Genomic DNA, 12,211 nt, shown 5'->3' on the forward strand with positions numbered 1-12,211 from the left:
TTCAACCTAACTACGCAAGTAAAGTTGATTGGGTCTCACGCTCAATTGACCATTAAAAAACATCTTCATTTTGCACGGCCTGTCCTGGTATTATTCTGGAAGTAATGGAGTTGAATAAACAAGAGAAAAGGCTGGTTAGCTCAGATGGTCAGAGCGTGGTGCTAATAAAGCCAAGGTCATGGGTTCAATCCCCATACTGGCTAACAATGCTTATTTGCTTGAGGTCGTTCCGTTTATATGATACATCAGTGGTCTTCCATTTAACATAACAACGCAAGCAAAGGTGATAGGGTCTCACACGTGAATGATCATTAAAAAATGCCTACATTTTTCACGTTCTGTCCTGGAATAATTCTGGAAGTAATGGAGTTGAAAAATCAAGGGAAAAAAGGCCGGTTATCTCAGATGGTCAGAGTGTGGTGCTAATAATGCCAACATCATGGGTTCAATCCCCATACTGGCCAACAATGGTTGTTTAACAAAATAAAGTGTCTACAATTGCCGTTCAACTTATGCTACTGTATTGATACAAATAAATATCATGGAGGAAGACAGCTGGTTTTGAATCCCTTCACTGTTTAAAACTCTAGCCTCATTCAAAGACACTTTGTGGAAGCCCGTTTGCTCCACACTTGAGCACAATGTAAATAATCTTTAATTCTACAATAGTTTAGGTGTCAAGCTGTAATTGTAAGTTTTTAGATAGAAAGTGTTTTGCCCTGCAGAAGGATTTTGTTGGATGAGGTGGGCATTAATTCCACTAACCCTCACATGCAAAGCCTGCTGACTAACATTTAAGCTAATTACCCTATAGAAAAGCCAACAGGCCACTTTTGCAGTATGTCTTTGAACAAAGGATAGCTCCCTCCTACTCAACATCTAAACCATTGTGCTTCTGAAGTGTAAATGCCTTGCTTTTTATGCCCATGTGGCCAAATGGACAAGGCGTCTGACTTAGGATCAGAAGATTGAGGGTTTGAGTCCCTTCGTGGTTTATAGCTCCAGGCTGATTATAAGACACTTTATGTAAGCAATGTTGCTTTGAACTTGAGGACCTTCAATTCATGTGAGAGGGCTGCGGTCCAACCTTCAACCTAACTACGCAAGTAAAGTTGATTGGGTCTCACGCTCAATTGACCATTAAAAAACATCTTCATTTTTCACGGCCTGTCCTGGTATTATTCTTGAAGTAATGGAGTTGAATAAACAAGAGAAAAGGCCAGTTAGCTCAGATGGTCAGAGTGTGGTGCTAAAAAACACCAAGGTCAGGGGTTCAATCCCCATACTGGCTAACAATGGTTATTTGCTTGAGGTCGTTCCGTTTATATGATACGTCAACGCAAGCAAAGCTGATAGGGTCTCACACGTGAATGATCATTAAAAAATGCCTACATTTTTCACGTTCTGTCCTGGAATTATTCTGGAAGTAATGGAGTTGAAAAATCAAGGGAAAAAAGGCCGGTTAGCTCAGATGGTCAGAGCGTGGTGCTAATAACGCCAAAGTCATGGGTTCAATCCCCATACTGGCCAACAATGGTTGTTTAACAAAATAAAGTGTCTACAATTGCTGTTCAACTTATGCTACTGTATTGATACAAATAAATATCATGGAGGAAGACAGCTGGTTTTGAATCCCTTCACTGTTTAAAACTCTAGCCTCATTCAAAGACACTTTGTGGAAACTCGTTTGCTGCACACTTGAGCACAGTGTAAATAATCTTCAATTCTACAATAGTTTAGGTGTCAAGCTGTAATTGTAAGTTTTTAGATAGAAAGTGTTTTGCCCTGCAGAAGGATTTTGTTGGATGAGGTGGGCATTAATTCCACTAACCCTCACATGCAAAGCCTGCTGACTAACATTTAAGCTAATTACCCTATAGAAAAGCCAACAGGCCAGTTTTGCAGTATGTCTTTGAACAAAGGATAGCTCCCTCCTACTCAACATCTAAACCATTGTGCTTCTGAAGTGTAAATGCCTTGCTTTTTATGACCACGTGGCCAAATGGACAAGGCGTCTGACTTCGGATCAGAAGATTGAGGGTTCGAGTCCCTTCGTGGTTTATAGCTCCAGGCTGATTATAAGACACTTTATGTAAGCAATGTTGCTTTGAACTTGAGGACCTTCAATTCATGTGAGAGGGCTGCGGTCCAACCTTCAACCTAACTACGCAAGTAAAGTTGATTGGGTCTCACGCTCAATTGACCATTAAAAAACATCTTCATTTTGCACGGCCTGTCCTGGTATTATTCTTGAAGTAATGGAGTTGAATAAACAAGAGAGAAGGCCAGTTAGCTCAGTTGGTCAGAGTGTGGTGCTAAAAAAACGCCAAAGTCATGGGTTCAATCCCCATACTGGCTAACAATGCTTATTTGCTTGAGGTCGTTCGGTTTATATGATACGTCAACGCAAGCAAAGCTCATAGGGTCTCACACGTGAATGATCATTAAAAAATGCCTACATTTTTCACGTTCTGTCCTGGAATTATTCTGGAAGTAATGGAGTTGAAAAATCAAGTGAAAAAAGGCCGGTTAGCTCAGATGGTCAGAGCGTGGTGCTAATAACGCCAAAGTCATGGGTTCAATCCCCATACTGGCCAACAATGGTTGTTTAACAAAATAAAGTGTCTACAATTGCTGTTCAACTTATGCTACTGTATTGATACAAATAAATATCATGGAGAAAGACAGCTGGTTTTGAATCCCTTCACTGTTTAAAACTCTAGCCTCATTCAAAGACACTTTGTGGAAGCCGGTTTGCTGCACACTTGAGCACAATGTAAATAATCTTTAATTCTACAATAGTTTAGGTGTCAAGCTGTAATTGTAAGTTTTTAGATAGAAAGTGTTTTGCCCTGCAGAAGGATTTTGTTGGATGAGGTGGGCATTAATTCCACTAACCCTCACATGCAAAGCCAGCTGCCTACCATTTAAGAGAATTAACCTATAGAAAACCCAACAGGCTAGTTTTGCAGTATGTCTTTGAACAAAGGACAGCTCCCTCCTACTCAACATCTAAACCATTGTGCTTCTGAAATGTAAATAACTTGCTTTTTATGACCATGTGGCCTAATGGACAAGGCGTCTGACTTCGGATCAGAAGATTGAGGGTTCGAGTCCCTTCGTGGTTTATAGCTCCAGGCTGATTATAAGAAACTTTATGTAAGCAATGTTGCTTTGAACTTGAGGACCTTCAATTCATGTGAGAGGGCTGCGGTCCACCCTTCAACCTAACTACGCAAGTAAAGTTGATTGGGTCACACGCTCAATTGACCATTAAAAAACATCTTCATTTTGCACGGTCTGTCTTGGTATTATTCTGGAAGTAATGGAGTTGAATAAACAAGAGATAAGGCAGGTTAGCTCAGATGGTCAGAGTGTGTGTTAATAAGTCCAAGGTCATGGGTTCAATCCCCATACTGGCTAACAATGCTTATTTGCTTGAGGTCGTTCCGTTTATATGATACGTCAGAAGTCTTCCCTTTAACATAACAACGCAAGCAAAGCTGATAGGGTCTCACACGTGAATGATCATTAAAAAATGCCTACATTTTTCACGTTCTGTCCTGGAATAATTCTGGAAGTAATGGAGTTGAAAAATCAAGGGAAAAAAGGCCGGTTAGCTCAGATGGTCAGAGCGTGGTGCTAATAACGCCAAGGTCATGGGTTCAATCCCCATACTGGCCAACAATGGTTGTTTAACAAAATAAAGTGTCTACAATTGCTCTTCAACTTATGCTACTGTATTGATACAAATAAATATCATGGAGGAAGACAGCTGGTTTTGAATCCCTTCACTGTTTAAAACTCTAGCCTCATTCAAAGACACTTTGTGGAAGCTCGTTTGCTGCACACTTGAGCACAATGTAAATAATCTTTAATTCTACAATAGTTTAGGTGTCAAGCTGTAATTGTAAGTTTTTAGATAGAAAGTGTTTTGCCCTGCAGAAGGATTTTGTTGGATGAGGTGGGCATTAATTCCACTAACCCTCACATGCAAAGCCAGCTGCCTACCATTTAAGCTAATTACCCTATAGAAAAGCCAACAGGCCAGTTTTGCAGTATGTCTTTGAACAAAAGATAGCTCCCTCCTACTCAACATCTAAACCATTGTGCTTCTGAAGTGTAAATATCTTGCTTTTTATGACCATGTGGCCTAATGGACAAGGCGTCTGACTTCGGCTCAGAAGATTGAGGGTTCGAGTCCCTTCGTGGTTTATACCTCCAAGCTGATTATAAGAAACTTTATGTAAGCAATGTTGCTTTGAACTTGAGGACCTTCAATTCATGTGAGAGGGCTGCGGTCCACCCTTCAACCTAACTACGCAAGTAAAGTTGATTGGGTCTCACGCTCAATTGACCATTAAAAAACATCTTCATTTTGCGCGGTCTGTCCTGGTATTATTCTGGAAGTAATGGAGTTGAATAAACAACAGAAAAGGCGGGTTAGCTCAGATGGTCAGAGCATGGTGCTAATAATGCCAAGGTCATGGGTTCAATCCCCATACTGGCTAACAATGGTTATTTGCTTGAGGTCGTTCCTTTTATATGATACGTCAGTGGTCTTCCCTTTAACATAACAACGCAAGCAAAGCTGATAGGGTCTCACACGTGAATGATCATTAAAAAATGCCTACATTTTTCATGTTCTGTCCTGGAATAATTCTGGAAGTAATGGAGTTGAAAAATCAAGGGACAAAAGGCTGGTTAGCTCAGATGGTCAGAGCGTGGTGCTAATAACACCAAAGTTATGGGTTCAATCCCCATACTGGCCAACAATGGTTGTTTAACAAAATAAAGTGTCTACAATTGCTGTTCAACTTATGCTACTGTATTGATACAAATAAATATCATGGAGGAAGACAGCTGGTTTTGAATCCCTTCACTGTTTAAAACTCTAGCCTCATTCAAAGACACTTTGTGGAAACTCGTTTGCTGCACACTTGAGCACAGTGTAAATAATCTTCAATTCTACAATAGTTTAGGTGTCAAGCTGTAATTGTAAGTTTTTAGATAGAAAGTGTTTTGCCCTGCAGAAGGATTTTGTTGGATGAGGTGGGCATTAATTCCACTAACCCTCACATGCAAAGCCTGCTGACTAACATTTAAGCTAATTACCCTATAGAAAAGCCAACAGGCCAGTTTTGCAGTATGTCTTTGAACAAAGGATAGCTCCCTCCTACTCAACATCTAAACCATTGTGCTTCTGAAGTGTAAATGCCTTGCTTTTTATGACCACGTGGCCAAATGGACAAGGCGTCTGACTTTGGATCAGAAGATTGAGGGTTCGAGTCCCTTCGTGGTTTATAGCTCCAGGCTGATTATAAGACACTTTATGTAAGCAATGTTGCTTTGAACTTGAGGACCTTCAATTCATGTGAGAGGGCTGCGGTCCAACCTTCAACCTAACTACGCAAGTAAAGTTGATTGGGTCTCACGCTCAATTGACCATTAAAAAACATCTTCATTTTGCACGGCCTGTCCTGGTATTATTCTTGAAGTAATGGAGTTGAATAAACAAGAGAAAAGGCCAGTTAGCTCAGATGGTCAGAGTGTGGTGCTAAAAAATGCCAAAGTCATGGGTTCAATCCCCATACTGGCTAACAATGCTTATTTGCTTGAGGTCGTTCGGTTTATATGATACATCAACGCAAGCAAAGCTGATAGGGTCTCACACGTGAATGATCATTAAAAAATGCCTACATTTTTCACGTTCTGTCCTGGAATAATTCTGGAAGTAATGGAGTTGAAAAATCAAGGGAAAAAAGGCCGGTTAGCTCAGATGGTCAGAGTGTGGTGGTAATAATGCCAAGGTCATGGGTTCAATCACCATACTGGCCAACAATGGTTGTTTAACAAAATAAAGTGTCTACAATTGCTGTTCAACTTATGCTACTGTATTGATACAAATAAATATCATGGAGGAAGACAGCTGGTTTTGAATCCCTTCACTGTTTAAAACTCCAGCCTCATTCAAAGACACTTTGTGGAAGCCCGTTTGCTGCACACTTGAGCACAATGTAAATAATCTTTAATTCTACAATAGTTTAGGTGTCAAGCTGTAATTGTAAGTTTATAGATAGAAAGTGTTTTGCCCTGCAGAAGGATTTTGTTGGATGAGGTGGGCATTAATTCCACTAACCCTCACATGCAAAGCCAGCTGACTACCATTTAAGCTAATTACCGTATAAAAAAGCCAACAGGCCAGTTTTGCAGTATGTCTTTGAACAAAGGATAGCTCCCTCCTACTCAACATCTGAACCATTGAGCTTCTGAAGTGTAAATACATTGCTTTCTTTGACCATGTGGCCTAATGGACAAGGCGTCTGACTTCGGATCAGAAGATTGAGGGTTTGAGTCCCTTTGTGGTTTATAGCTCCAGGATGATTATAAGAAACTTCATGTAAGCAATGTTGCTTTGAACTTAAGGACCTTCAATTCATGTGAGAGGGCTGCGGTCCACCCTTCAACCTAACTACGCAAGTAAAGTTGATTAGGTCTCACGCTCAATTGACCATTAAACAATGTCTTCATTTTGCACGGTCTGTCCTGGTATTATTCTGGAAGTAATGGAGTTGAATAAACAACAGAAAAGGCCGGTTAGCTCAGATGGTCAGAATGTGGTGCTAATAAAGCCAAGGTCATGGGTTCAATCCCCATACTGGCTAACAATGCTAATTTGCTTGAGGTCGTTCCGTTTATATGATACGTCAGTGGTCTTCCCTTTAACATAACAACGCAAGCAAAGCTGATAGGGTCTCACACGTGAATGATCATTAAAAAATGCCTACATTTTTCACGTTCTGTCCTGGAATAATTCTGGAAGTAATGGAGTTGAAAAATCAAGGGAAAAAAGGCCGGTTAACTCAGATGGTCAGAGCGTGGTGCTAATAACGCCAACGTCATGGGTTCAATCCCCATACTGGCCAACAATGGTTGTTTAACAAAATAAAGTGTCTACAATTGCTGTTCAACTTATGCTACTGTATTGATACAAATAAATATCATGGAGGAAGACAGCTGGTTTTGAATCCCTTCACTGTTTAAAACTCTAGCCTCATTCAAAGACACTTTGTGGAAGCTCGTTTGCTGCACACTTGAGCACAATGTAAATAATCTTTAATTCTACAATAGTTTAGGTGTCAAGCTGTAATTGTAAGTTTTTAGATAGAAAGTGTTTTGCCCTGCAGAAGGATTTTGTTGGATGAGGTGGGCATTAATTCCACTAACCCTCACATGCAAAGCCAGCTGCCTACCATTTAAGCTAATTACCCTATAGAAAAGCCAACAGGCCAGTTTTGCAGTATGTCTTTGAACAAAGGATAGCTCCCTCCTACTCAACATCTAAACTATTGTGCTTCTGAAATGTAAATAACTTGCTTTTTATGACCATGTGGCCTCATGGACAAGGCGTCTGACTTCGGATCAGAAGATTGAGGGTTTGAGTCCCTTCGTGGTATATAGCTCCAGGCTGATTATAAGAAACTTTATGTAAGCAATGTTGCTTTGAACTTGAGGACCTTCAATTCATGTGAGAGGGCTGCGGTCCACCCTTCAACCTAACTACGCAAGTAAAGTTTATTGGGTCTCACGCTCAATTGACCATTAAAAAACATCTTCATTTTGCACCGTCTGTCCTGGTATTATTCTGGAAGTAATGGAGTTGAATAAACAAGAGAAAAGGCCGGTTAGCTCAGATGGTCAGAGTGTGGTGCTAATAATGCCAAGGTCATGGGTTCAATCCCCATACTGGCTAACAATGCTTATTTGCTTGAGGTCGTTCCGTTTATATGATACGTCAGTGGTCTTCCCTTTAACATAACAACGCAAGCAAAGCTGATAGGGTCTCACACGTGAATGATCATTAAAAAATGCCTACATTTTTCATGTTCTGTCCTGGAATAATTCTGGAAGTAATGGAGTTGAAAAATCAAGGGAAAAAAGGCCGGTTAACTCAGATGGTCAGAGCGTGGTGCTAATAACGCCAACGTCATTGGTTCAATCCCCATACTGGCCAACAATGGTTATTTAGCAAAATAAAGTGTCTACAATTGCAGTTCAACTTATGCTACTGTATTGATACAAATAAATATCATGGAGGAAGACAGCTGGTTTTGAATCCCTTCACTGTTTAAAACTCTAGCCTCATTCAAAGACACTGTGTGGAAGCTCGTTTGCTGCACACTTGAGCACAGTGTAAATAATCTTCAATTCTACAATAGCTTAGGTGTCAAGCTGTAATTGTAAGTTTATAGATAGAAAGTGTTTTGCCCTGCAGAAGGATTTTGTTGGATGAGGTGGGCATTAACTCCACTAACCCTCACATGCGAAGCCAGCTGCCTACCATTTAAGCTAATTACCCTACAGAAAAGCCAACAGGCCAGTTTTGCAGTATGTCTTTGAACAAAGGATAGCTCCCTCCTACTCAACATCTGAACCATTGAGCTTCTGAAGTGTAAATACATTGCTTTCTTTGACCATGTGGCCTAATGGACAAGGCGTCTGACTTCGGATCAGAAGATTGAGGGTTTGAGTCCCTTTGTGGTTTATAGCTCCAGGATGATTATAAGAAACTTCATGTAAGCAATGTTGCTTTGAACTTAAGGACCTTCAATTCATGTGAGAGGGCTGCGGTCCACCCTTCAACCTAACTACGCAAGTAAAGCTGATTAGGTCTCATGCTCAATTGACCATTAAACAATGTCTTCATTTTGCACGGTCTGTCTTGGTATTATTCTGGAAGTAATGGAGTTGATTAAACAAGAGAAAAGGCCGGTTAACTCAGATGGTCAGAGCGTGGTGCTAATAACGCCAAGGTCATGTGTTCAATCCCCATACTGGCTAACAATGCTTATTTGCTTGAGGTCGTTCCTTTTATATGATACGTCAGTGGTCTTCCCTTTAACATAACAACGCAAGCAAAGCTGATAGGGTCTCACACGTGAATGATCATTAAAAAATGCCTAAATTTTTCACGTTCTGTCCTGGAATAATTCTGGAAGTAATGGAGTTGAAAAATCAAGGGAAAAAAGGCCGGTTAGCTCAGATGGTCAGAGTGTGGTGCTAATAACACCAAGGTCATGGGTTCAATCCCCATACTGGCCAACAATGGTTGTTTAACAAAATAAAGTGTCTACAATTGCTGTTCAACTTATGCTACTGTATTGATACAAATAAATATCATGGAGGAAGACAGCTGGTTTTGAATCCCTTCACTGTTTAAAACTCCAGCCTCATTCAAAGACACTTTGTGGAAGCCCGTTTGCTGCACACTTGAGCACAATGTAAATAATCTTTAATTCTACAATAGTTTAGGTGTCAAGCTGTAATTGTAAGTTTATAGATAGAAAGTGTTTTGCCCTGCAGAAGGATTTTGTTGGATGAGGTGGGCATTAATTCCACTAACCCTCACATGCAAAGCCAGCTGACTACCATTTAAGCTAATTACCCTATAGAAAAGCCAACAGGCCAGTTTTGCAGTATGTCTTTGAACAAAGGATCGCTCCCTCCTACTCAACATCTGAACCATTGAGCTTCTGAAGTGTAAATACATTGCTTTCTTTGACCATGTGGCCTAATGGACAAGGCGTCTGACTTCGGATCAGAAGATTGAGGGTTCGAGTCCCTTCGTGGTTTATAGCTCCAGGCTGATTATAAGACACTTTATGTAAGCAATGTTGCTTTGAACTTGAGGACCTTCAATTCATGTGAAAGGGCTGCAGTCCACCCTTCAACCTAACTACGCAAGTAAAGTTGATTGGGTCTCACGCTCAATTGACCATTAAAAAACATCTTCGTTTTGCACGGTCTGTCCTGGTATTATTCTGGAAGTAATGGAGTTGATTAAATAAGAGAAAAGACCAGTTAGCTCAGATGGTCAGAGCGTGGTGCTAATAACGCCAAGGTCATGGGTTCAATCCCCATACTGGCCAACAATGGTTATCTGCTTGAGGTCTTTCCGTTTATGTGATACGTCAGCGGTCTTCCCTTTAACATAACAACGCAAGCAAAGCTGATAGGGTCTCACACGTGAATGATCATTAAAAAATGCCTACATTTTTCACGTTTTGTCCTGGAATAATTCTGGAAGTAATGGAGTTGAAAAATCAAGGGAAAAAAGGCCGGTTAACTCAGATGGTCAGAGCATGGTACTAATAATGCCAAGGTCATGGGTTCAATCCCCATACTGGCCAACAATGGTTATTTAGCAAAATAATGTGTCTACGATTGCGGTTCAACTTATGCTAATGTATGATACAAATAAATATCATGGAGGAAGACAGCTGGTTTTGAATCCCTTCACTGTTTAAAACTCTAGCCTCATTCAAAGACACTTTGTGGAAGCTCGTTTGCTCCACACTTGAGCACAATGTAAATAATCTTTAATTCTACAATAGTTTAGGTGTCAAGCTGTAATTGTAAGTTTATAGATAGAAAGTGTTTTGCCCTGCAGAAGGATTTTGTTGGATGAGGTGGGCATTAACTCCACTAACCCTCACATGCAAAGCCAGCTGCCTACCATTTAAGCTAATTACCCTATAGAAAAGCCAACAGGCCAGTTTTGCAGTATGTCTTTGAACAAAGGATAGCTCCCTCCTACTCAACATCTAAACCATTGTGCTTCTGAAGTGTAAATATCTTGCTTTTTATGACCATGTGGCCTAATGGACAAGGCGTCTGACTTCGGATCAGAAGATTGAGGGTTCGAGTCCCTTCGTGGTTTATAGCTCCAAGCTGATTATAAGAAACTTTATGTAAGCAATGTTGCTTTGAACTTGAGGACCTTCAATTCATGTGAGAGGGCTGCGGTCCACCCTTTAACCTAACTACGCAAGTAAAGTTGATTGGGTCTCACGCTCAATTGACCATTAAAAAACATCTTCATTTTGCACGGTCTGTCCTGGTATTATTCTGGAAGTAATGGAGTTGATTAAACAAGAGAAAAGGCCGGTTAACTCAGATGGTCAGAGCGTGGTGCTAATAACGCCAAGGTCATGGGTTCAATCCCCATACTGGATAGCAGTGGTAATTTCCTTGAGGTCGTTCTGTTTATATGATATGTCAGAGGTCTTCCCTTTAACATAACAACGCAAGCAAAGCTGATAGGGTCTCACACGTGAATGATCATTATAAATGCCTACATTTTTCACGTTCTGTCCTAGAATAATTCTGGAAGTAATGGAGTTGAAAAACCAAGTGAAATAAGGCTGGTTAGCTCAGATGGTCAGAGCGTGGTGCTAATAACACCAACGTCATGGGTCCAATCCCCATACTGACCAACAATGGTTATTTAACAAAATAATGTTACTACAATTGCAGTTCAACTTATGCTACTGTATTGATACAAATAAATATCATGGAGGAAGACAGCTGGTTTTGAATCCCTTCACTGTTTAAAACTCTAGCCTCATTCAAAGACACTTTGTGGAAGCTTGTTTGCTGCACACTTGAGCACAATGTAAATAATCTTTAATTCTACAATAGTTTAGGTGTCAAGCTGTAATTGTAAGTTTTTAGATAGAAAGTGTTTTGCCCTGCAGAAGGATTTTGTTGGATGAGGTGGGCATTAATTCCACTAACCCTCACATGCAAAGCCTGCTGACTAACATTTAAGCTAATTACCCTATAGAAAAGCCAACAGGCCAGTTTTGCAGTATGTCTTTGAACAAAGGATAGCTCCCTCCTACTCAACATCTAAACCATTGTGCTTCTGAAGTGTAAATGCCTTGCTTTTTATGACCATGTGGCCTAATGGACAAGGCGTCTGACTTCGGATCAGAAGATTGAGGGTTCGAGTCCCTTCGTGGTTTATAGCTCCAGGCTGATTATAAGACACTTTATGTAAGCAATGTTGCTTTGAACTTGAGGACCTTCAATTCATGTGAAAGGGCTGCAGTCCACCCTTCAACCTAACTACGCAAGTAAAGTTGATTGGGTCTCACGCTCAATTGACCATTAAAAAACATCTTCGTTTTGCACGGTCTGTCCTGGTATTATTCTGGAAGTAATGGAGTTGATTAAATAAGAGAAAAGACCAGTTAGCTCAGATGGTCAGAGCGTGGTGCTAATAACGCCAAGGTCATGGGTTCAATCCCCATACTGGCCAACAATGGTTATCTGCTTGAGGTCTTTCCGTTTATGTGATACGTCAGCGGTCTTCCCTTTAACATAACAACGCAAGCAAAGCTGATAGGGTCTCACACGTGAATGATCA

General features: G+C 40.6%; 22 non-coding genes across 22 annotated transcripts; all 22 read left to right on the forward strand.

Annotated features, from left to right (window-relative positions):
* The first annotated feature begins 129 nt into the window (after positions 1-129).
* Positions 130-203, forward strand: trnai-aau (transfer RNA isoleucine (anticodon AAU)). Its single transcript has one exon. It is a non-coding gene; the product is annotated as a tRNA-Ile (tRNA).
* A 1,253-nt stretch (positions 204-1,456) lies between these two features.
* On the forward strand, positions 1,457-1,530 carry trnai-aau (transfer RNA isoleucine (anticodon AAU)). The gene has a single exon. It is a non-coding gene; the product is annotated as a tRNA-Ile (tRNA).
* Positions 1,531-1,988: 458 nt separating this feature from the next.
* trnar-ucg (transfer RNA arginine (anticodon UCG)) lies at positions 1,989-2,061 on the forward strand. The gene has a single exon. It is a non-coding gene; the product is annotated as a tRNA-Arg (tRNA).
* A 222-nt stretch (positions 2,062-2,283) lies between these two features.
* trnaf-aaa (transfer RNA phenylalanine (anticodon AAA)) lies at positions 2,284-2,359 on the forward strand. Its single transcript has one exon. It is a non-coding gene; the product is annotated as a tRNA-Phe (tRNA).
* A 164-nt stretch (positions 2,360-2,523) lies between these two features.
* trnai-aau (transfer RNA isoleucine (anticodon AAU)) lies at positions 2,524-2,597 on the forward strand. Its single transcript has one exon. It is a non-coding gene; the product is annotated as a tRNA-Ile (tRNA).
* Positions 2,598-3,055: 458 nt separating this feature from the next.
* On the forward strand, positions 3,056-3,128 carry trnar-ucg (transfer RNA arginine (anticodon UCG)). The gene has a single exon. It is a non-coding gene; the product is annotated as a tRNA-Arg (tRNA).
* A 482-nt stretch (positions 3,129-3,610) lies between these two features.
* Positions 3,611-3,684, forward strand: trnai-aau (transfer RNA isoleucine (anticodon AAU)). The gene has a single exon. It is a non-coding gene; the product is annotated as a tRNA-Ile (tRNA).
* Positions 3,685-4,142: 458 nt separating this feature from the next.
* trnar-ucg (transfer RNA arginine (anticodon UCG)) lies at positions 4,143-4,215 on the forward strand. Its single transcript has one exon. It is a non-coding gene; the product is annotated as a tRNA-Arg (tRNA).
* Positions 4,216-4,437: 222 nt separating this feature from the next.
* trnai-aau (transfer RNA isoleucine (anticodon AAU)) lies at positions 4,438-4,511 on the forward strand. The gene has a single exon. It is a non-coding gene; the product is annotated as a tRNA-Ile (tRNA).
* Positions 4,512-4,698: 187 nt separating this feature from the next.
* trnai-aau (transfer RNA isoleucine (anticodon AAU)) lies at positions 4,699-4,772 on the forward strand. The gene has a single exon. It is a non-coding gene; the product is annotated as a tRNA-Ile (tRNA).
* Positions 4,773-5,230: 458 nt separating this feature from the next.
* trnaq-uug (transfer RNA glutamine (anticodon UUG)) lies at positions 5,231-5,303 on the forward strand. Its single transcript has one exon. It is a non-coding gene; the product is annotated as a tRNA-Gln (tRNA).
* Positions 5,304-5,525: 222 nt separating this feature from the next.
* trnaf-aaa (transfer RNA phenylalanine (anticodon AAA)) lies at positions 5,526-5,600 on the forward strand. The gene has a single exon. It is a non-coding gene; the product is annotated as a tRNA-Phe (tRNA).
* A 1,252-nt stretch (positions 5,601-6,852) lies between these two features.
* On the forward strand, positions 6,853-6,926 carry trnai-aau (transfer RNA isoleucine (anticodon AAU)). The gene has a single exon. It is a non-coding gene; the product is annotated as a tRNA-Ile (tRNA).
* A 753-nt stretch (positions 6,927-7,679) lies between these two features.
* trnai-aau (transfer RNA isoleucine (anticodon AAU)) lies at positions 7,680-7,753 on the forward strand. The gene has a single exon. It is a non-coding gene; the product is annotated as a tRNA-Ile (tRNA).
* Positions 7,754-9,028: 1,275 nt separating this feature from the next.
* Positions 9,029-9,102, forward strand: trnai-aau (transfer RNA isoleucine (anticodon AAU)). Its single transcript has one exon. It is a non-coding gene; the product is annotated as a tRNA-Ile (tRNA).
* Positions 9,103-9,560: 458 nt separating this feature from the next.
* Positions 9,561-9,633, forward strand: trnar-ucg (transfer RNA arginine (anticodon UCG)). The gene has a single exon. It is a non-coding gene; the product is annotated as a tRNA-Arg (tRNA).
* Positions 9,634-9,855: 222 nt separating this feature from the next.
* trnai-aau (transfer RNA isoleucine (anticodon AAU)) lies at positions 9,856-9,929 on the forward strand. Its single transcript has one exon. It is a non-coding gene; the product is annotated as a tRNA-Ile (tRNA).
* A 187-nt stretch (positions 9,930-10,116) lies between these two features.
* On the forward strand, positions 10,117-10,190 carry trnai-aau (transfer RNA isoleucine (anticodon AAU)). The gene has a single exon. It is a non-coding gene; the product is annotated as a tRNA-Ile (tRNA).
* Positions 10,191-10,647: 457 nt separating this feature from the next.
* On the forward strand, positions 10,648-10,720 carry trnar-ucg (transfer RNA arginine (anticodon UCG)). Its single transcript has one exon. It is a non-coding gene; the product is annotated as a tRNA-Arg (tRNA).
* Positions 10,721-10,942: 222 nt separating this feature from the next.
* Positions 10,943-11,016, forward strand: trnai-aau (transfer RNA isoleucine (anticodon AAU)). Its single transcript has one exon. It is a non-coding gene; the product is annotated as a tRNA-Ile (tRNA).
* A 718-nt stretch (positions 11,017-11,734) lies between these two features.
* trnar-ucg (transfer RNA arginine (anticodon UCG)) lies at positions 11,735-11,807 on the forward strand. Its single transcript has one exon. It is a non-coding gene; the product is annotated as a tRNA-Arg (tRNA).
* A 222-nt stretch (positions 11,808-12,029) lies between these two features.
* trnai-aau (transfer RNA isoleucine (anticodon AAU)) lies at positions 12,030-12,103 on the forward strand. Its single transcript has one exon. It is a non-coding gene; the product is annotated as a tRNA-Ile (tRNA).
* Positions 12,104-12,211: the final 108 nt, after the last annotated feature.

The sequence above is a fragment of the Cebidichthys violaceus genome, unplaced genomic scaffold, assembly GCF_023349555.1.
Source record: "Cebidichthys violaceus isolate CVI_PGR_0920_01 unplaced genomic scaffold, fCebVio1.0.p SCAF_22, whole genome shotgun sequence".
Classification (NCBI taxonomy): domain Eukaryota; kingdom Metazoa; phylum Chordata; class Actinopteri; order Perciformes; family Stichaeidae; genus Cebidichthys; species Cebidichthys violaceus.